Raw genomic sequence first — 24,774 nt, forward strand, 5'->3', positions numbered from 1 at the left:
TGCATTATAAGAAAATAGTATTTTGACAATTACTATTGAGTTAACAGTCCGTTCTGGATAATTTTCAATAGAAAACAATGGGTCCCTATTCCCCGTTGAATGCAACTTGTTGCGAGTAAATCGGATTTTTTTCACATACATATACACAAACAGACATCACTTAACCTCAAGGACTTCCCATGGAAAACCACAACAATTCCCGGGTCGTTGATGCCCACGGAATTATTGCAGGCATCCCCAAGCCAGTATTGTTGGACGAGTTCGAGTTCTCTAATTTGATTTTATGTTGTCTGTCATAAAATTAATCTGATCTACAACTATATGTTTATTATGAATTTGTTGAAAAATACGAAAATAGTACGAGAACATTAAGCTTTGTAGTGTATTTACTTTATTGGCTTGAAGACTTTTACTAACGCTATCATTTTGTTCTTTTTTCTATTCCAGGAAATCCACGATTAAATTGTATCCACAACGTACTCAGTGACATTGTTCGGTATTGGAGTAGATAAGTTTCCTTCCAGTTTCGTATTTCTGCTGTTGCTTGTTCTGAAAACTAGCTCCAAGTGTTAATATCTGTTTCATGAGCGTCAAGTGAGCATTATCGTTCTCTTCATTGGCGTGATGTCGCCCGGTTGGTCCGACATGACGGCAAAGGCAAGCGACTTGGAAAACTGCCTCTCCGTTCGTCGGTTCCGAAAGCATCCAGCAATAATGGCAGCCGATGGATGTTGTCGGGCTGCACTATAGCAAACTAAAGCGGTGTCCCGAACTGGCGGGGAACGGCCGGCGGTGGCGAGAAGTGTCCCGAAATAATCATTCTCACCGATGTACGGATACGGCACGGAAGCTGTGTGAAAGAAGAAGTCGAAGTCTAACGCCGGTACTGATTGCACGTGGCGCCGTTTCTGAGAACGTGATGCGCCATTGCTTTCGTCGGTCTGTCTAATTTGGTGCAGAAAGTCAGGACGGAAAGAAAGTGCCGGAAACCGGATTCCAACGAAAGCGCTCTGTTCTGTGCTTTTGGGATTGTGTATCGAGGAAAAAGTGGTGGAAAAAAAGGATTATACGTGTACCGAAGGGCATTTGTTGTAGCGGAACCCGACGAAAGGGTCGGTGCTGAAAATTAATAAAGCTCTAAACCAACCGCTTCGAGTGATCCCGGTAAAGACGTCTTTGGCAGTGGAACGAAGGAAGGGTTGTTTTTTTGGGCACCAGGCAGGAGACAAAACAAAAAGTCGTAGAGAGAGGAAATCATTGGCAAATCGTTGCTGATTTTATAACAAGGTAGGAAGCAATTTAATGGAATGGCTTTTTTCGTAATCAGATCTTATTAAGAGGGATGAAGATATTATGTCCAGATAAAGAAAGAATGTAGTTCTTGGCATACAATTGGAAGCTTTTTCTATTGCATTGAACTCTGACTCATCGGAATTCGCTTATTATCAAAAGTATGTATGATATCCTTGTAAAGAATCACAAGATAGTTTCCCAAAACCTACAAAATGAGTCGATTTATATTCTTACATCACTTAGAAGTATCATACGTTTTCACGGCATAAGCATAAGCATCCCTGAGGCGAGGTCACAAAAAATACCCAAAATGCAATACAATACAAAAAAAATCCCATACAAAATTTTTGCAAAGTTGCTCCATTTTGCATGATTTGTCGAGAAATCATAAAACTTTTTACACGGATTTTCAAATTTTGAACTGAGAACTTTTTTACACGGAACGCATCCCCCGTGTAAAAAAAGAATCGGGTGTACTTAGACTAAACTCGGTCAACATTTCTATAGAAACTTATTCTGGTAACCTATTCTTGAGAAATCGCAGATAAAGTTTTTGTCCGGCTTTTGACTGCCTATACGAATTTTCATTCGATAGAGATGGGCGAACGTTCATGAGCAGTTCGTTTGAACCGGATCGTAAAAAAAAGCGTTCAAGCCACGGCTCTCTAAATTTGAGCCGCAGCTCTCAAATGAATCGCGGCTCAAATAACAAACACTGTGTCACTCAATCAGCCGCCTAATTTTAACATTTCAAGACAAAATTTTCAAAACGACTTATCTGCTTTTGTAAACAAAGATTCAGATGTAAACAAAGATTCAAACTACGATTTGACGAATCTGATAGCTCTCCCACGCAAACCAACACCACCAATAGGTAGGTGAAGGATTCCGCTACCTATTGACGGTGTTAGTTTGCGTGGGAGAGCTATCAGACTCGTCATTTGTCAACTCGTCATCGTCGTTTGAATCTTTGTTTACAAAAGCAGATAAGTCGTTTTGAAAATTTTGTCTTGATTTGCTGTTTGATTGTTCAGGAGCCAGCATATATTCTCCCATTCTCTTACATACTCCTTAGCATTTCCTGGCCTTGAAATGAACGAGCTGGTAGCGCAGTCGGTATTTCTGGATCCTCGATTTGAAAAACAGGGATTTGGAGATGACAGTATATAACAGCAAGCATATCAATCGATAATTGAGCTTTCCCGTCAAAATTGTATCTCGTTTTATTGTCTCAGTCTGTTTGTGACTCACTATAAAGATGCTGCAACCATTTTTTCCTGACATGTGCTGCTCCCCGAGCAGGAGCGACGACCTTTATAACAGAAATTGGTAAAAACTAGCCTTGCACGTTCTCAGAAGTAGGTAGGACAAAAACTGGATTTTCGAAGCTATAGAATACTTATATGGACTTTCAGCGGACATCCTCAAATAAGTTATAAACTCCCTATAACTATTAAGTCAATCTTTAGTGTTTATAGAACATTTCCAAAAAGCATGTCTTCAAACATTTATAAAGTACTTACAATTTCACTAACTTCTAGGAATTGAAGCAATTAGAAATCATTTAAAACATCGCTACGATCCATCAGTAAAGCTTAAGATCGTCCAAGATTTTTTAAGGGTGTTTAGTACTATTTATGGGTGTTCAGAAATCTCAAGAATAATGTTACTCCGAATTCCAGCCTTTTTTCTTTCTAACTTTTAAGATTTTATTCACACGTTATATTTGTGATTCCTACAACAGATTCCAATAAACTCTAAGAAGCTTTCAGAGTCCTTTTTCTTATACGCTTGCTACCAGACATCCGAGTGTACTATCATCATCATGAACTGCTTCATATTTCTGCAATTGTTCTCTCATATCCTTGTTTAGTTTCTCAACTTTTGGATACGAGCACGGCAGTCTAGTGATTACCGCTTCTGCAGGAAGTCTGGCAAAGACTACATTACATAATGCGGCATAGACTACATCACTTTTCTAAGTAAATCATTGATCTATGCTTATGTTCATCTACCTTACCGAGTTCACGAAATTTCCTTTCCGTGGAATTGTGGGGATGCAGAGGTTTTCTTGGTCTCTACCAGTATCAACAACTACACACTAATATTCCTCTCCTTTCCCAACAGACTGGAGCGGTAAGTAGTAATTATCAACATTTATTCAACTGGATCGTAGCGCAATTTACACCAGTTTTGAGTAGTCACGGAGAAGCAACCATTGGCAAGTACAGTTAGTCTTAGCTTAGTTAAACTAAGCTATATCCTAGTTCAGATACTCAACTTTTTATTAATTCAGTCTGTCAATTATCATAAAATTGAAAAAAAAAATCTGAGCCTCCCTGAACTAACAGAAACATTTACGTACTAACAGAAAATTTTCAACAATTTTATGGACGAGCAGAAACTATTAGAAACTTCAAGTCTTCTTCCGCATTCCGCATAGACTCTAAGAAACCTCTCGTAATAAATTTTTCCTTTAAAATCCCGGAACCTTCCAAGATTGTCAGTTTAACCTCTGATAAGCTTTCAAACCTCTGATTCACTTTTAAACGTTTTAATAATATTTTTTTAGATCTCGAAATTGAAACAGTATTGATAGCATTAGTTCTTTTAGTTATCCATATGGTATGTTCTTACCATAATCATGGGTAGGACAATGCATCGACTGTCCTACCCAGGTAGTTTCATGCGTAGGACATGTCCTACTTGTCCCACCACTCTCGACGCCACTGCAAACAATAATACCAAAAAAAATATGAAAATTTGCTTAGGTATTTCAAAACCAAACGCATCACAAATTAGTATTCGTTTGATATTCGAAATACATAAGCATGCTATGCCTAAAGTATTTTGTATGTGAATTTTTGGTATTATTATTTGGTATTTATGCAAGGCTAGTTCATAACAGAGTACCCGGGCAGAAGCCTTGAACAGAATAACAAAACATGATTGGTATAAAAGATAAAAGATCAGGCAGCCATATCAGAAAAATGCATCGAAATATCATTTAAAAATGAAGATATGTTATGGATAAGATCAAACTAATGGCACATGATATTAATCCCTTCTTACTAATAGCATAATTTGTTCTCCTCATGATATTTTGGTGGAAAATATGTATTGATCTCTCATCTCTTATATCAATCATGTCCATATATCATTATGCTATCTAATCAACATTTGATATTATTGAGCTATTTTCGTCTACTCGGGTATGGTATCAATAACAGAATGAGATATTATTGAGGTAATTTCTCCTGCTAGGGTCGAGCAAGTAAGTACACAATGCTGCACGCCGGTTTGATCGTCCTAAATGCGATGTTTAGTTGTACAACGCTAACATTTTTCCATCCGCCATCCCCTCAACCGAAACAACGACAAGCGAGCTAAAAATAGTGTAGAAGGCAGGGGGAGAAGGCGGAGCACTGACACCCTACCCCGACATGTGCGACATCTGGATTTAATTCTAAAATGTAAACAACAGTGTTAATTCTCTGCCACCTTTTTGTTATGGCGAGGCAATTTTTATGCACACTTTTGTTTTCGATATTTTATCAAAATTAAACACTCAATCATGCAGCAATATAACGATTTGGTATGCTTGAGATACCTGCTTGATTATAGGGACTCGAAAAAGAATTTATTTGCAGTAACTTGCCGAATATAAAAATGTTCGCATTAACGATTGCGCCCTAACACTGGTTCTAAGCTTAGATGCAGAGTAAACGAGCTTTGTTCACCAGTGACAGGCGTATGGGGTCCTTGGTAGAAGACGGTCGTGCATTGCACAACTAATAAGATACGATATTAGAAAAGAAGAAACGAAATAACCATTACGATAGCCGGTCAGGGACCGATAATTTTGTCATAATGTTAAGTTAATAAATGCAGTAAATGTGGTGTAATATGTAAACAAAGTGTAAGTAATGTGTGGTAATAATGTAATACAAGTGTTGTAGAATAAACTGTAATGTGTTGTGTTGTGCAATAAAAATACGAGTTTTTCAAATCCCATTCGATCGAATGAAAACTCACCAAACCGTTTACCATCGGTAACCCCAAGAAAGGGAAATACATACAGTCCACCCGAATATCCACCCGTACAGAAAGAACCATTCGGAGGTTCAACAAGCGATCGTCCATAGTTTGCATTTGTGACCGGGTATACATGGTGAGTAGTGTCCATGCTCGGCTCATAGATACGTCGATCGATTTGGTATCGTTGCACTTTGTGCGGTCGAGGAATAAATCAATTGATATGCGTTTGATCGTGTCCATGCTCGGTTTGCAGGTAGTTGGTTTGTTCTGCTTTGTGCAGCCGAATCATAGTTAAAATCATTGTGTGACAAAAAAATGATACGGTCGCATCCCTTATCAAAGTGAATCCAGATCCAACGATGCCTACCGACTAACTGATTAACCTTCCTGTGGTTTTTGTGGAGACGCAGAGGTAAACACTAGGGTGCCAATGAAATGTATGGGAAAAAAATTGTCATCGAATTTCAAAAAACGACATTGCTCACAAGCTTCATTTCTTCTTCTTCTTGTTGGCATTACATCCCCACACTGGGACAGAGCCGCCTCGCAGCTTAGTGTTCATTAAGCACTTCCACAGTTATTAACTGCGAGGTTTCTAAGCCAGGTTACCATTTTTGCATTCGTATATCATGAGGCTAGCACGATGATACTTTATGCCCAGGGAAGTCGAGACAATTTCCAATCCGAAAATTGCCTAGACCGGCACCGGGAATCGAACCCAGCCACCCTCAGCATGGTCTTGCTTTGTAGCCGCGCGTCTTACCGCACGGCTAAGGAGGGCCCTTCATTACCCCAAAATATGACCCCATGCAAAATTTTTGCTCAATTGGACATGATCGGACATCCTCGGAAGGTGGGAAGGGTCGACTTCGTGCCTGCTTCCCTCTGCACGACTGGTATCAAGAATGATGATGCCGCGTGCACCCCAAATTGACCTCTCTGCGATAGGGTCTATTCGCCAACACACAGAGGGACTTGCCGACGCGGTGCCTACGCCTGCCTCAGCCTTGACGAGGACCCCTTTCCGTCCTCGGGCTCGGAACCCACCCGGTTGACCGACGCCGCGAAAGCGACGATACCATGTTGTTCTTCGCGCGGCCACTTGTTCGATAAAAGGATCGAGTGCGACCACAGGGCACCGGTATGACCCATGAAGCCGACTCCGAACCCTTGGACCCCCTCTTATTTGCGCTTGAACTAGCCATACCTCGAGTCCACGCGCCACCTTCTGTGTAGCTTCGAGACGAATTTGGTCGATTGCCGATAAAACGGCGTTCCAGCAAACTCCATCTTCACACATCCTCCGAACTAGATTGTCCGGGGTAGTGTCCAGACCACATGTGGGAAGCATGTGGTCACGAATTTTGCGAAAACGTGGGCACACGAACAACACGTGTTCCGCCGTGTCCTCTAAACCTGCGCACACCGGATACTCGGGCGAGGCCGAGTGTCCGAACCGGTGTAGATACTGTCTGAAGCAACCATGGAATGTAAGGAGCTGGGTCAGGTGGAAAGTGATTTCCCCATGGCGCTTCTTGACCCACGTACCTATCTCCGGTATCAACCTATGTCCTATGTCCATCTACCCTTAGTGGAACTGTCCCACGCACGCTGCCATTTTACTATTGAGGCCAACCTGACAGTCCTACGGATGCCTTTCGTGTAGCGCATTTCGAAGCACTCTATGTCTTCACCGATAACGATGTCAATAGGCATCATACCGATGATGACGCAAAGTGCATCGTGCGACACGGTACGGTACGCGCTCGCAACTCTTAGGCACTTGAGCCTATACGTACTTTTAACTTCGTTCTGTAGCAGTTAATACGCAGGGCCGTGCCCCAAGCTGGCCCCTATATCTCAGTATGGACTGAGCGACACTAGCCAGAAGCTTGCGCTTGCTGGCATAAACCGCAGAGCTATTGGATATCATCCGGGACAATGCCACTATAGCTGTGGAGGTACGCTTGTTGCCTGCCCTTATCACCGCTTGTTGCTCCGACATTCGGTTGTTAACAACAACCACCTTAGTCTTGTGGTGAGCCAGTTCTAACATCCTGGAACTCATCCACTCCTCCACAATTGCGATCGAGTGGGCTGTAGTCAATTCCACCTCTTCGATCGATTCGCCGTAGACCTACAGCGCAATATCGTCAGCGAAGCCGACGATTACTACGCCCACCGGGAACTTCAACCTCAAGACACCGTCGTACATGATGTTCCATAACATCGTACCCAGTATACCGGACCGTGTCGTATACCAGTACAACCGATTCTTTTTTTACACGGGGGATGCGTTCCGTGTAAAAAAAAGGTTTCAGTTCATAATTCGAAAATCCGTGTAAAAAAAGTCAAAAAAAAATTTATGGGATTTTTTTTACACGCCGTGTAAAAAAAAATCCGTGTAAAAACAGAATCGGATGTACTCAATTCCGGAAGTAGCTTCCGAGAATCTTGTACAGGTACTCGGGAATTCCAAGACGCAGGAGCGCATCTGCAATGGCTGCCCAACTGGCACTATTGAAAGCATTCCTCACGTCGAGAGTCACTACTGCACAATAGCGAACTCCTCTCCTCTTACGCTGGATAGCTATCTCCGCGGATTTGGTAACCGACAAGATAGCGTCTACGGTCGACTTACCCTTTCGGAAGCTAAACTGGTTACTCGATAGACCATCCGCACCCTCCGTGCGTATCTACAGCCTGTTGAGGATGATATTCCCGCCGTATCAAGCAGGCATATTGGTCTACATGCCGACGGATCCCCCGGTGGTTTTCCCGCCTTTGGCAATAGGACCAAGCTCTGCCTTTTCCATGCTTCAGGGAACACACCCTCGTCCAGGCATCTCTGCATGACATCTCGGGAGCCTTAGCAATGGCCGCTTTGATGGCCAGGTTCGGAATATCATCCGGTCCTGGCACCTTACATACACTAAGGGACTGTATAATCCCCACAAGTTCCGCTACCAGCTCCACAAAGTGAGGCCAGGGACTTGGGTCATGACGTGGGAAGAGCCCCGCGATGATCCTCTCCAGCAACTCTGGCCCACGTGTCTTGGCCATTACGAGGCTTTTTTGCTTGACCTAATCTCAGTCTTCAGAGCGGCTCTAGCAGCCACGAACGCCACCCGTCGTTCAACACGCTTCTCTTCAGGGCGCGGTCGCTGCATCCGCCTCCGTACCCGTAGGCAAGCGCGGCGCAGGTTCGCAATTGCTTGAGTCCACCAGTAAGCCGGGTGGACTTTCCTAGGCATGGTGGCATCGCATGCACGAGAGAATACCGTTACCAGCTGCTCGCCGCTCAGACCGAGAGTATTGTGCTCGCGGTGGAACGCTTCCTTAAACACCTCGTCGTCGAAGTATGATGTCTTCCGCATACGAGGGCTGGGCCGCGCCCCTTCATCCGTCCGCTGAATGCTGGTCGTATAGTCGATACTGTAGCGAACCGCCAGGTGGTCGCTGTGAGTGTAGCTATCATCTACCCTCCAGTTCGAACCACTCGTTTGGCCAGGGCTCCAGAACGTAACGTCGAAAATCGACTCGGCCCCGTTCCAGCTGTAGGTACTTTTGGCACCGACATTAGCCAAGTCCACATCCAACATGGCCAGTGATTCCAGCAGGATTTGCCCCCGTTGATTCGTGGATCGACTACCCCAATCCACGGCCCAAGCGTTTAAGTCCCCGTTTAAGCTATCACCACCGGCCTACGCCCCATCATATTAGCCGTCAAACAATCTAGCATACGACCGAACTGCTCGATCGACCATCGAGGAGGCGCATAGCAGCTGCAGAAGAAGACCCCGTTGATTTTGGCAATGACGAAGCCCTCGTGTGTCGAAGACATCAACTCTTGGACTGGGTATTTCCCCGTTGTCCATATCGCCGCCATTTTAGACCCATCGGTGACCCAATTACCGTTCCTGGCGGGTACCCGGTAAGGATTTGTTATGATGGCGATATCCGTCCCCCATTCAGCAACTCTCTGACACAGCAGTTGCTGGGCTGCATCACAATGATACAGGTTTAGCTGCGTTACCTGCACTGTAATTTTACAGCACGCTTAAACAAATCAAACAATTGGGAGGGTTCGTGCAGCATTGTGACTTATGTCCCTCCATTCCGCAGCGTCAGCAGAGCTTACTTCTGTCAGGGCCTTTGCAATCCCATTGCTTGTGCCCCGGTTCCAGGCAAACTTCGGGTTGCTCGTATATGCCCACAGGGCACACCGATCATCCCACCTTGACGCTCCCTAACTTGATTACCTTGGAGGCGTCTGCTACAGATAGCCGAACCAATGCTACCTGCGTCCCTGCCGGACCTTTCCGTAGCCGAACGGCTGCGGTGGGCGTCTCCACTTCACACTGTCGCCGCATCAATCACTTCACACTGTCGAAATATCAATAATAAATAACATTGATTTTTTTACGTGCAGTATTTATTTGAACTTTAGAAGTTAAAGCAGTCACACTGTTTATTATTATTATTTTTAATAAACTGGAGGATATTCTGTTTGTTGGGGAATATTTGCCATTGTTTCCCAAGTCATCTAATTTGCCGTCGAATGGTGAAGTCCATCGTAAGGGGTCGAGCACATATTACGTAAGCACTTATAGGGGGAGGGAGGATCTGTCGTTTTTTTACGCACCATATAAATAAATATATAGCCTTTACTCGTACTTAGATTACGAGAAAGGAAAAAATCATTTGTATGGGAAAAATCTTAACAAGCGGTGGGGGTCGAAAACCTAAAAATGCTTACTTAATGAGTGTATGACTCCTAAGTTCATGTTTTACAGGGTGTTCAATAAGTTCGAATACAAATGTTTGATCATTGTGTTTGTAAGCCCAATGTACATATTCTGTATTAGTATTGGTGTCAGCGTTAGCGGTATATATACGCTATCGGATGTGTGTGGTGTTGACATTCTGTCACTTGTTGTTTGTTTATTACGCGTGTTGAAAATGGATTGGGGCATTTTTTTTTTTTTGTGTCTTTATTAAGGAGACTTTCAGAAGGATTGGGGCATCATAAATAGCCGTTTTTGAATGTCTAAATCATTGCGGCGTACTACACGTAAAAAATGTAATTATTTTGTTCATTCAATTCCATCTAGATATCAAATATATTTTTTTATTATCAATTAAATGGTTCTCATAACGATTCTGAATCATATTTATTTCAAGTGTGTATATAGAATATTATCGTATCGCATAAAAAGTATAAGTTTTGCTTAATGGCAAAAAAATGTATTGATCAAAACTTATACTTTCGACTAGTTTGGGTTATGAAAAAAAAACTCAGTTTTTTTTTTTTTGTTCTGCCATGGCGCCAGAGGAAAACAGCTGCAGAAAAAATGTGAAACTGGTAATTTCACTAACATATAATTGACGGTAATACGATTATATTTTGTGTGTTGTTAATGTTAATGTTGTAATAATAGATATTATTTTCTATTCGAAGGCAATTTATATCGGAGGCGATCTAAAGATGGTTTACCAGAGCGGCGATTGCGGAGAGCGGTAATGCCGGTTAATTCAAGGACGACTTGACGATGGCGTGTAGGATTCTACCGACGCGACAGCGTTATGTATTAGGATATAAAAATACGCAAGCTGGACACCATCTGCAAGGATTGTATGACCTCCCTATTGGTGACGGAACATCGCTGAACGGATTCATCCCGTGGTACGACATAAGAGTCGGGGAGTTACCCACTGGCAGGGACTGGCAGTGCTTGCTAGCGGCACGTCTAAACCGAAGTTTGAGCAGTACGATCCGGTAGAGTGTAGCTTTCGGAGTGCAAGGATCACAGGATTTTACCAAAACCTCAGGGCGCGGCGCTGCGGGTAAACCAAAGGTTAGAGACGAATTGTCCAAGCATGTACCGTTATGGATTGTGGAGATGTTTTTAAAATATGAAAATAAAATTAATAAATAAATTATGTACGAATTTCCAACTTCAAATTTATTTCGTAATTTCAAATTGAAGAAAGTAGCATTCGAAACAGGAATGAGCTATCAATGAACCACATGATTTTATTATTATTTTCCTAATAAAAGTCGTACGTTATCCATATACAGATTATACATAATTTCATTTCAAGGATATAAACATGTGACATGAGAAGTATTAGTTTCATGTTATGATTATCATTATGCAGTGCCGCATAGCTTGCATTTCAGTTACGTATATATTACATTGAGAAACCACAATGGCAAAAAAGTATGTGTTTTGCTAAATATATTCATTATGAACATTTTTTTTCGTGTACAAAACTGAGGTTTTGGGGACGATTGATGCCCCCAGTGGCCCGGTGCTAAGACGGAGATGAGCCCTACGTGTTGAATTCATGCGGTACCGTTTAAAAATAAACCCCAGTGTAATAAACATTGCCAAGCAATCTGATCCTTTTCTCTGTAAATCTGATCTCAAAAGTTTTCAAAGTTACAAAAAAATCAAAATTTTGATAGCAAGATTTTGAGCACCCATAAATCATGTCCGATTTAGCTCAAATTTTGCATAGGAAGATATTTTTGGCTACAAAAACGTTTGCGTATCGTCCGGTATTATTTTGACGTAGGACTTACGTCTTTCCTTACTATACTGGGTGTCATTTAGATTTTTGGAAATCGAGAGCGTTACGCTGGAAGGGAAGATTTTGAACGTTACTAGCGCCTTTAGCTTTCGATGGATTTTTAAGATTTTTATATCAATCGATTTGGACACTCTCCACCATTTTGCCTATTTTATTGAAACTTAAGATTATTAACGATAAGCTATTGAAAATTTCAATTCTCGCCAAAATAGTTAAAATTTCATATGTAACCAATCCCGTGCATTCCTAACACGGACATCAGAATGCGGTATGTCACGGGCCTTCAAGTCTACCGGAAGATTTTCTTTGTGTATAAAAGCAGTGCCTGCCGTGTGCGAGTCATTACAATTTGTGACAGCAGAGCGTACTGACGTGCTTTCTGCTCGCGCATTTTCGTTTCGTTCGTTCGTTCGCTGTGTTCCCTACACAGCAACAGCATGCAGATCTCCAGCGGTAGAACTGCCGGTGGGTCTGCGAATATGCATGAAAGAAGTGGGCGCATTTTTTTGTCATTCTGTGCTTGATGATGGTCGGGTGCAGTGGTGTCGGTTGCGATGGATGCAATCGCATCGTTAGGAGTTCACAGCTAGAGGCCGATGATGGCTGAGGCAGCGAGGGCAGCGGCGGTGGATGAAGAAAAATAAAATTAGAGAGATTTGGTCTGCTCATCCAGGTGATTAGTTTTATAATCCACATGATCCCGGGATGGGTAGGGGAAGTGGGGGTAACACGCCCATAGGGGTTAAAACGCGCCACCCCTGAATAAGGTTAAATATCCCCATTGTGATTATTTTAAATAGTCTATACGATGAATCAATGAAAAATATTGCCATTGGATACATATATTTCATGATTTTTCTCTAGTTGATTTTTGCGTGTTTTGATGCAATTCTAGCTCGGTGAAATTTAGTCTTTCTATCGCTGTTATTCATTGGTAAATTGAAAATTGAGCCATGAGCCATGCTGCTTACTCGTGTTCTTTATGTTCCACACGAAATCGTCGTCAAAATTGGTCTTAAAACGATTTGATGGGCCTTCAAACTTCTGAGGTCGGTGTGGGGCAGTACGCCCATGCTCATTTCGTATGACCGAAACAGCTGAAACATTCGGTTAATTGCCTTAATGTAGGCAATTAAAATGAAAATCAGTACGATAAACACATGCGCGTTTTAACCCATCCACTGGCGCATCTCACCCGCATGGTTTCAAAATCAATATTTTTCGGGTGCTTTTTAAAATCAAATTTCTGTGCAATAAAATGTACAATTAGATATCTGTCATCGGTAGTCAGTCGCAGATATGCTGTTCTTTAGTATGCGCTGATGAAAACTGGCTGAAATGGTGGTTTTCATTGATAAAAATGGCATTTTCCTTAACGTGGGCGTCCTACCCCAGTTCCCCTACTAGTCATGTCATATGACTGACCATATGTTAGGTTGTGCTTGGTACTAAACGATACGTACATTAAAACATGGTTCTGATTCCCCAGCAAAACAAATCAATTACACTGATGAAAATAAAATTGATTAAAATAATTACTTTCATTTATTTTAAGCAAAAGAAGCAACGCTGTATTTCTTTGTTTGGAAAACAGGACAGTTCCCTAAAATAGCACATTTCCCCAAGTCTGAAAATTTTATAAATAGAATTTTTAAACTTCAATTCAAATACTATGTATCGCTTGATGTATCATCAATAAGAAATTTATAAACGCCCTACACTTGCTTGAGTAAATAAGGGCTTAATAGTTAGAGCAATTCTAATTATGTTAATTATAAGTTTTATTTCCAGATGTTTTGAATAAACAAATTGCTAATAATTCTACACAGGATGGAAGTTGTCGTTTCCAATAGCAACTCCATAGATCCAAAAGTTAGAAGTTAAATGTAAATACGTTACATTTATACAAGTCCTACGTCTACTCGCGGTTATGTTGAAAACATTACCCATCGCTCGTTTTTTCATTTTTTTTAAATAACATTAGATCTTGACGTTTCATGCATTTTTAAGTCATGTGACATCAAACACAAAATTTCGATCGTCGTCTTTTCCTTTGGTCCCCTTATTTTCATCGGTAAAATTTTCAAAACTTTTATGAATTTTAGTCCATGTCCGATTGAGCTCAAATTTAGTATGGGAGCGTATTTTGGAGTAATGAAACTTGTGAGCAATGTCGTTTTTTGAAATTCGAAAATGTCATTTTCATTGGCACCCTAGTAAACATGGTCTTCAAATAGCAAAAACCACCTACTAATATTCCTTCCTTCTTCCCCACAGACTACAAGGACATGGCGTCAAAAAATATAGGTTCTTCAGGAAAGTTGACCTTAAAAAATATAGAACTGATTGAGCGCACCACCAAAACGCACCAAGGGGCTTATCGACTGACTTGTGATATTTTGATCGTAAAATGTATCGCTCGCTAAAACCTAGGATAGGATGTGACAATTCAATTGAGACTTCTTTGTTGTTTTTAGTCGGTTGCTCTGACGAGGTGGTCGCCAGTGCAGCCAAATTAATTTTGTACAAAATCTTCCAAATATCATGTATCAAAGTTGATGTTTTCTTTCCTTTTCGTCCATGATTTAAGTAAGAGAAGCGGAAGACTAACAGAGTGAAGTTTTCGCTAATAAAAATATGACTTTTATATCGGAAATTACATAAAAGTGAACGATAATGTTTAAAATCAACCGCTTTAAACCTTTGCCACACTTGAGCATAATTTATATGGCGTTTGCAGTTCAATATGCATTAATTTTGTGTCAAAAAACTCGAAAATATTCACGTATATTGCATAATAATATCTTTACATACCAGCAACACGGCCAAACCAACAACATACTTCCCTACAAAAAACGCGTCGCCGCCAATCGAAGTAATTGACTGTCATTTTCAACCAATAAGCAACCGGTACGATTGTGACAGAAAATCGGTACGATTTTTAATGACTACTTGGCACATCCTATCCTAGGCTCAAACCAACGGGAGCTCATAGTTCTTTTGAATGGACAGCTCATTTCAGTCTGTTTATATGCTGTGAATTTTTTTTTTGCGGTGCGGCATTGCCCACGATTTAACAAACCTTTAAAAACACAACACATTCTGTTGGAGTTGAATTGAATTGGAACTCCAGAAGACAAATGAAATTAAGTACGGAAAAAGGAGGGGAGCAGATTTTTTTCGGATTGACGCTCGATCGCGGCACACTACGATTCCCACGTATACATACATTGGTTGTATTAAAACCTTCCCAAATTGTATATCCACGCCAAAATTTTAAACAGTTTTGTAAGGTTCTTATGCCATCCGCTGGTTGGGTGTAACAACCCCCCTTTCTCATTGAGATCCCTTTGTTGCTGCAAATCGATGAGATTGACTCTCTATGCATACAAATACATTTTATTAGCATTGCTACTAATAAACGTTCAAATCCACTTTAAATTACAAAAAAAAAAAAATTTATCTTTTTTACTTGCCGCGGTATATTTTTTTCCACCACGTATCACAAACAATGCATAATTTATCCAACTCAGACGGCGTGGAAAGCAAGCGGCACGGAAAAGTGATTCCCAAATAAAAATTCCTTCACACTCAACCGTCTGACGAGGTGGTCGCCAGTGCAGCCAAATTAATTTTGTACAAAATCTTCCAAATATCATGTATCAAAAGTTGATGTTTTCTTTCCTTTTCGTCCATTATTTAAGTAAGAGAAGCGGAAGACTAACAGAGTGAAGTTTTCGCTAATAAAAATATGACTTTTATATCGGAAATTACATAAAAGTGAACGATAATGTTTAAAATCAACCGCTTTAAACCTTTGCCACACTTGAGCATAATTTATATGGCGTTTGCAGTTCAATATGCATTAATTTTGTGTCAAAACTCGAACTCAAACATTCACGTATATTGCTTAATATCAACTTTACATACCAGCAACACGGCCAAACTAGCAACATGCGGCCCTACAAAAACGCGCCGCCGCCAATCAAAGTAATCGATTGTCATTTTCAACCAATAAGCAACCGGTACGATTGTGACAGAAAATCGGTACGATTTTTAATGACTACTTGGCACATCCTATCCTAGGCTCAAACCAACGGGAGCTCATAGTTCTTTTGAATGGACAGCTCATTTCAGTCTGTTTATATGCTGTGAATTTTTTTTTGCGGTGCGGCATTGCCCACAATTCAACAAATCTTTAAAAACACAACACATTCTGTTTCATTAGAGTTGAATTGGAATTCCATAAGACAAATTAAATTAAGTACGGAAAAAGGAGGGGAGCAGATTTTTTTTCGGATTGACGCTCGATCGCGGCACACTACGATTCCCACGTATACATACATTGGTTGTATTAAAACCTTCCCAAATTGTATATCCACGCCAAAATTTTAAACAGTTTTTGTAAGGTTCTTATGCCATCCGCTGGTTGGGTGTAACAACCCCCCTTCATTGAGATCTCTTTGTTACTACAAATCGAAGATATGACTCTCTATGAATACAAATACATTTTATTAGCATTGCTACTGATAAACGTTCAAATCCACTTAAATTACAAAAAAAAACTTTTATCATTTTTCACTTGCCGCGATATATTTTTTTTCGCCACGTATCACAAACAATGCATAATTTATCCAACTCAGACGGCGTGGAAAGCAAGCGGCACGGAAAAGTGATTCCCAAATAAAAATTCCTTCACACTCAACCGTCTGACGAGGTGGTCGCCAGTGCAGCCAAATTAATTTGGTACTAAATCTTCCAAATATCATGTATCAAAAGTTTATGTTTTTCTTTCCGTTTCGTCCATTATTTATGTAAGAGAAGTGGAAGACTAACAGAGGGAAGTTTTCGCTAATGAAAATATGACTTTGATATCGAAAATGACAGAAAAGTGAATGATAATGCTTAAAATCAACAGTTTTTAAGCTTTACAACACTTGAGCATAATTTATATGGCGTTTGCAGTTCAATATGCATTAATTTTGTGTCAAAAACTCGAAAATATTCACGTATATTGCATAATAATATCTTTACATACCAGCAACACGGCCAAACTAACAACATGCTGCCCTACAAAAACGCGCCGCCGCCAATCGAAGTAATTGACTGTCATTTTCAACCAATAAGCAACCGGTATGATTGTGACAGAAAATCGGTACGATTTTAATGACTACTTGGCACATCCTATCCTAGGCTCAAACCAACGGGAGCTCATAGTTCTTTTGAATGGACAGCTCATTTCAGTCTGTTTATATGCTGTGAATTTTTTTTGCGGTGCGGCATTGCCCACGATTTAACAAACCTTTAAAAACACAACACATTCTGTTGGAGTTGAATTGAATTGGAACTCCAGAAGACAAATGAAATAAAATACGGAAAAAATGACGAGAGCAGAAATTTTTCGGATTTACCCTCGATTGCTGCACACTACGATTCCCACGTAAGATTTCAATACAAGGGTTGTATTAAAACCTTCCGAAATTGTATATGCCAAAATTTTAGACAGTTTTTGTAAGGTTCTTATGCCATCCGCTGGTTGGGTGTAACAACCCCCCTTTCTCATTGAGATCCCTTTGTTGCTGCAAATCGATGAGATTGATCCTCTATGCATACAAATACATTTTATCAAGATTGCTTCGGATAAACGTTCAAATCCACTTTAAATTACAAAAAAAAACTTTTATCATTTTTCACTTGCCGCGGTATTTTTTTTTCGCCACGTATCACAAACAATGCATAATTTATCCAACTCAGACGGCGTGGAAAGCAAGCGGCACGGAAAAGTGATTCCCAAATAAAAATTCCTTCACACTCAACCGTCAGCGGGTGCCGACAGTGCGGGGCGGTTCCGCAACACACTCAGAACCCAACAAATTCCTCAAAAGTATTTCCACTTTTCATCGCACCATCATTCACTCACCCACTGAGTAAGTCAGCCAGTCAGTCAGTCAGTCAGCGAGCCTGCCAGCCAGCCACCAGCAAGATAGTCAATTCGCGTCACATCCATGATCCATCACTTCACGCTGCAACAAATGTGTTAAAAAAGCGCTCGGGTGTACTCCACTTACTAGGGTGCCTAAATTGGATTTCTTTATAATTCAGAGCTTTCGATATCACAATTTTTTGAAGATGCATTATTATTTTTGCCCATATGAGTAAAATTTGTCTTCCAACTGAGACTAATTCTTTAAGACACCACCCTACGTTCCACTTTTCATCACACGTGTACCAGCAGGGCAATCAAGTTTCTATGTATTCCTCATGGGCACATTTATCACGTTGTTTTTCCTCCGATTTCCTTCCGTTTTATCTTATTCGATTTTCCGCACTGCCGGTTGAACTCATCCGACCGTTATCGTTCGTTCATCTGTCCGGCCGACCAACTGAATACCGTAGGTTTACATTTGTCGCGGAATTTCAAAGAAACGGGATGAGGATTATTTATAAACTTATTTTATTACGTTTGTCTGGTTTACTGGTTGAATATTATCGAAATACGGCCTGACGATCTCGATCGTAATAACAGACAACATTGCGTCCGATTTGGAGAGTGGAAATGAAAATCTTAGGTAGCCAAACTCTCACTAGGCGGAAATTCCTGTGTCGTGTGAGAAAATGTTCTCAGCTTTGTTTTGACGGTAAATTATTAGTGCGAAACGGTAAATGGCATCAGCACTAGGCTGGCTTATAAAGATAAAATGTTTTTTTTTATAAATCAAGAGCAGTGAAACTACCTTAACAACGTAAAATTGAACTGATCAGAATTAATACCCATGAACTTTCTTTCAAACAATGATTTGGCAAATTTTCCGTTTCTTCAAATAAGCCTTAATCTTCAAATGAATGAAAATTTATGGAAAAACTTTAAAAACCATCCGAAAAAATTGACATAATGTTCAGCTGAACAATAAAAAATAAACTCAAAAATGTACTAGCGGGACTAATTTCAAATAAAGATTTTAATGTGGTAACAGTTGAATGATTTTTTTTACCCTGTGAATGGAGGATAGGGTCAACGTTGATAAATCAAGTGTCTGCATATTGTTAAAGTTGTGACATAATTTGTTGATTTATAGTACACAGAGCTAGTATTATTTGTACATAAAACATTAACATTAGATGATAACTAAATGAATTGAATTGCATCCGAGCATGGTTACACTATTATTCAACAACGGCAACATCAAGTTTAATAGAAACGCGTCGAAATTAGCCAAGATATAGAAAATATAATTAAACACTTGATATAATATATTTTATGATATTATCTTACCTCCATGCAAATATGTAGAGACGGATTCGTATGATCTAACAACATCTGTTTGAGTATATGCTAAGGCTCCGACAGGGTCTAAATAGTACCAGTCTTAACTAACAAAATACTAACAAAAACTGAGAAGCAAACGATCATTCATTACAGCAATTGTAGTTCACTACAATGAGTAGTAAAAGTAGAGATTGTAGATTTACTAATTTAGCATTAGATGTGGTGAATGTTATTACTTCTCAGCAGTGTTTGTATTTAACTCTTCCTTTGACTGCATGGATCGCGTATAAACAAATCGTGTCAATCTTCATTCTATTAGGTTACGCAAAGATGAGGCATACTCTATGTCGAGCAAGATTGAAGGACATAGGGGACGAGACTAAGCATGTTTTGAAAGACAACTGGCTACCTCGTCAGGAAATTCCTCCGGAAGTTTTGCATAGAATTCCTCTTTCATGAATTCTTCCAAATTACTGAACAAAATTTTGGAGGAATTCCTGGGGAAATTTTCGGAGGAATTCCTGGAGGAACTTCCGGAGGAATTCCTGGAGGAACTTCCGGAGGAATTCCTGGAGGAACTTCCGGAGGAATTCCTGGAGGAACTTCCGGAGGAATTCCTGGAGGAACTTCCGGAGGAATTCCTGGAGGAACTTCCGGAGGAATTCCTGGAGGAACTTCGGAGGAATTCCTGGAGGAACTTCGGAGGAATTCCTGGAGGAACTTCCGGAGGAATTCCCGGAGGAACTTCAGGAGGAATTCCTGGAGGAGCTTACGAACGAATTCCTGGAGGAACTTCCGGAGGAATTCCTGGAGGAGCTTCGGAGGAATTCCTGGAGGAACTTCCGGAGGAATTCCTGGAGGAACTTCCGGAGGAATTCCTGGAGGAACTTCCGGAGGAATTCCTGGAGGAACTTCCGGAGGAATTCCTGGAGGAACTTCCGGAGGAATTCCTGGAGGAACTTCCGGAGGAATTCCTGGAGGAACTTCGGGAGGAATTCCCGGAGGAACTTCCGGAGGAATTCCCGGAGGAACTTCCGGAGGAATTCCCGGAGGAACTTCCGGAGGAATTCCTGGAGGAACTTCCGGAGGAATTCCTGGAGGAACTTCTGGAGGAATTCCTGGAGGAACTTCCGGAGGAATTCCTGGAGGAACTTCGGAGGAATTCCTGGGGAACTTCGGAGGAATTCCTGGAGGAACTTCGGAGGAATTCCTGGAGGAACTTCGGAGGAATTCCTGGAGGAACTTCCGGAGGAATTCCTGGAGGAACTTCCGGAGGAATTCCTGGAGGAACTTCCGGAGGAATTCCTGGAGGAACTTCCGGAGGAATTCCTGGAGGAACTTCCGGAGGAATTCCTGGAGGAACGAATCTTAGTTTTAAGTTTTAACACTTAAGTAATACAAAATGGTTTTTCCTCATCTTAAGGCTTTCATTAAGCAAACGCAGATGAAGTTATAAGAAATAAAAAATGATAAATGACAATTAAGTTTATCGTAGCATAATGGTAGCGCACCCGTCTAGCGCACTGGGAGGTGTGGGTTCGATTCCCACCTTTAGGCAGTGGATATTTTTGCATATTTCATAAATATTCTCCTCTTCAGAACACATTTATTGTCCACTTCTTCGGCGTAAATTTAAGAATTCTGTGAGATTCTGCTACCATGAGGTATCGGCCATTAAGGGAGGTCATTGAAGGAGACCGTGAAGGATGTGTCTTACCTGCTTAGCTTCCAGAATACGAATGTGCCGAATAATGGCGGCTTCGCGTACGTTCGCGCTTAATGTGTGTTGTCGCTGTTGCCTGTCGACACAGATATGTCGACATCAATCGTTATGCAGTACGCAGCCTAATGGTTACGCTAATGTTATACTTTATGAATGCTGTGAATACACGCTACACAAATTCCAAGTCGTGTTTAGGCCGGAACAGATATGAATTCCTTCTTTTGTCCTGTTAAATGTAATTAGAAACCTCGCAGTTAATAACTGTGGAAGTGCTTAATGAACACTAAGCTGCGAGGCGGCAATGTCCCAGTGGGGGATGTAATGTCAATGAAGAAGAAGAAGAAGAAATAAAATTCAGCCACAAAAAATCGAGGGAGTGGAAATAGAAGAAAAAAATAAAATTAGTTACGGCCTTAATGAACCGACAGCAAACCAAATTTTAGATTCTTTTTATGGCCTTTATGATCTGTCATAAATGCTTAAATAACTCCTCCCACTTTTTAAACATGGTAAACCTATAGGTGCTGATTGAAGACTACCAAGTCAACGCATAATTGCATGTGCTTGATGGATTCCAATCAATGACTTTTAATCACTTCATCAACAATTTGCTGACCTGCGGAACTGTTACCGTGAGGCATCGAAATCCGTACACTTAAGCACCTTAGTATATGAAAAAGTCATTAGAAAATAGGAATCGAATGTAAATAAAACGTTTGTCATTGACACAGGCGCATGAAGGCTTTAATTTTTGAAGTGTTTCACATTTACTCATTAAAAATTACAGAAAACATGATAAAATAATGAATAAAATCAACTACTTCTGACTCGAAATCCGTCCACCGTGGACGGATTTTGAATCAAAGGATCAGCTACATACGTACAGCTAATTTTTAACTAAATATTTAAATTGAAACAGTCAATTGATCGCAAAAAAAAATTCTTTCAAATAAAATGTAAATACCAGGGATTGAATCCTTAAGCAATGTGCTTCAGTAAAGGTGTTAACAAAAAAAAATCTTTATCAAAACTAATATCTGGAGCTGAATTTTTGGGCTCTACTGCATCTCTGTTTTGAAGTTACGCTCATTTTAAGCCGTAACTGTTATATTTCGAAGAAATGCACAGGATGCTGTTTCAGAATGATTTACATTTTCTCAGTTTTGTCCTCATCTAAAATGTTGATCGTAGGGGAGAACAGTCCAAAATGCACCCCCTAAGCTTTTTCAATGTTTTTGCCTATATAAACAAAAATACTCAACCATTTTAACGTATAGGTGCAAAATTTACAAACCCAGCTACATTTCACAATGATCTCCTATTCAAAACAATAGGGTTTTCATGACTTTCTAACGCATTTAAAAAATGTTTTAAAAATAGGCCTGGGGCAAAACGCCCGAATAGTGGTTTAAAATGACTCAATTGCATGTAAAATGATGGTGAACGCATGGTTGTTTGTTATTTCTTATTGGATTGAACTACAATCTTACGGATGTGGTGGAAGAATAGCAAATCGTTAAATTTTAGTGAATATGAATGGATTTTGCTAATTTTTTCCAATGGAGCTCAATGATGGATAACTAATTATGAATTGTAATGGTAATATTCGTTCATAAATGTACTACAACAGATTATATGACTGATTTTATGGGTGAGGCCATTTTGCCTCAGGGGTGCATTTTGGACCGTTCTCCCTATATAAATAACCATCTGATTTTTCTCTGGATTATCTAGGAGTTTTAGAAACAAGTTGCATGGATTTTGGTCGTAAATTGAGGCTACAAGATCAAAAATACGATTGAAACAAAATCGTGTAAAAACAGAATTCTGTGTATAACATCTCGTCAAATACATATTTTTCAACTACCAAGTTGTCGTCAGCGATAAAAATAGTATTTTTTTGTAACAACCAATAGAATTCTATACAAAAGTGTTGACTACGACGATAAGTAAAATAAGATTTATCTAAGAACATTTAAAAATTAAGATTAGCTTCATCTTATTCTACATTCAATTCTAACCAACTAAGTATGATTAACCCTTTTTTCTTATGATTAAATTAAAAGGACAATATTAAACGCACACATGTCCTTTTTTCGCAATAAATTCCAGCTTGCAAGGGTTGGGTTTTATACAACTACGACGTATTTAATGTTCTATATAATGGTTCTACATGTGGCGTTAAAGTTGAAGTAGACGGAATCCGATATAAGCCCATTGTGCCATCCCAGCCCATGGCCGAATGTATAAAAAAATCCCTTCTGAAGCTTTGTGATATGATGTTTGAATGTCTTCGGAAGATCCAAACATTCCTAGGAGCCTACGAACTTATAAATTGGGACATAGAATCCAAGTGAAAGTTTGTGTAAAAAGCAAGAATTGCAAACATGTTGAAAATGTTTCAAAACCTTTAAACAAAACCATAGATGTTATTCACATATGGAATATATTCCATTATTAATAACATGCTCTAATGACGCCACCAATTTCAGATTTAGAGAAATGACCTATTAGAAAAAGTTTTAAGGTGCTACATGTTTATATAAAAACACAATTGTGCATAACATGTGAAAAAAGTTATTAACAAATTAGTTCCTGCTGAAACTGCTGAAAAAATTACAAAAATGAGAAACAACGCAATTTACACTTCCATTCTCTGTTTTTCAATGCAATGTATAAAAGCTGGTACATCATTGTAGTATGCAACTAGTATATCAGCATACTACTTTTATTGCTGACTAGCTTTATGTACCCGGCCTTGCTCGGAATTGCCAATTTGGTTTGCAGTTTTCTTTTAAAATCGGAAAATGATAAAACCAATTGGTCAACAGGGTAATTGTGTTTACTTATTCATATTTTATCATTTGATTAAAAGAAGGCTTTTGGAAACACTGACTGATTTTGAAGAAGGGATCGTGGGTTTGAAAAGCCTTATTCCAGGCAAACGTCTTTTTCTAAAGAAAGGATTTAAAGAAGGGATCACACCCACCATTGCCTTATTCCGGGCAAATGCCTACTTTTAAAGAAGCAACACATCCACCATTCAGAAGGAAACACATTAATCATTGCCTTTCACTGGGCATACCATTATTCCGACGAAGGGTAACAATTATGATTGTTTTATACCCAGCAAATGCTTGCTTCTAATGCAAGATTTTTTGATGCTGTTCTTAATTATCCCATATGTCTTTCATGTCGAATGACCTTAGGCCAAATAGTGTTTTGTTAATGGCCTGCTACATTCAGAGATATATATGTATGTCATTGTTCAGGGAAATGTCGTATTCTGGGATATGTGTATCGGAAAGTATCATTTTTGGGAAATATAATTTTCGTTAAATTATTTGTGGGGAAATGTTATTACCGGGAAAATGTTATTGTCGAAAATTTGCTATTTTTAAGGAATTCGGGCAATTTGTTTTCGGAGCATTGTACAATATCAAAGAACCTCGGATGTACTAAATAAGAGAGATTTTAAATTAAGTCGTTTTCTAAACAATACCCAACCCCAATAATTGTAAAGAGCATCCCTAACCTCCTACACGCAAAACAAAAAGTTGTGACATTCTTTGCATTAATCATTTTGTATCAAATCTCGCATGCAAACTACTCACAGAATGTTATACTTGTTACGTCAACTCATTGCATTAAATCGGTTTATTTGGTTTCGACCAACACATCTAAACGAATCTCTTTAGCTCATCCAGCAACAAATATATGCATCGTGTACATCAGCATAGCTTCGACTCACACAATCTTCCCGACTCCGTTCAACTTGATGGTGGACAATTCCACTTTTATCACCCTTTGCTATCTCTATTACCCTTCTACTCGGTGTTATATGATAATTATTTCA

At 39.9% G+C, this 24,774-nt stretch overlaps 1 protein-coding gene across 2 annotated transcripts in view; it reads left to right on the plus strand.

Moving 5' to 3' along the window:
* LOC134212645 (heparan sulfate glucosamine 3-O-sulfotransferase 6) overlaps positions 1 to 24,774 on the plus strand; it is a 300,512-nt gene that overhangs the window by 38,794 nt on the left and 236,944 nt on the right. For both annotated transcript variants that reach the window (XM_062690676.1, XM_062690685.1), the window contains exon 2: positions 448 to 1,287. The gene's annotated coding sequence lies outside the window, so the exon portion shown is untranslated. The remainder of the gene's footprint in view (positions 1 to 447; positions 1,288 to 24,774) is intronic.

The sequence above is a fragment of the Armigeres subalbatus genome, chromosome 1 (genome assembly GCF_024139115.2).
Source record: "Armigeres subalbatus isolate Guangzhou_Male chromosome 1, GZ_Asu_2, whole genome shotgun sequence".
Taxonomy (NCBI): domain Eukaryota; kingdom Metazoa; phylum Arthropoda; class Insecta; order Diptera; family Culicidae; genus Armigeres; species Armigeres subalbatus.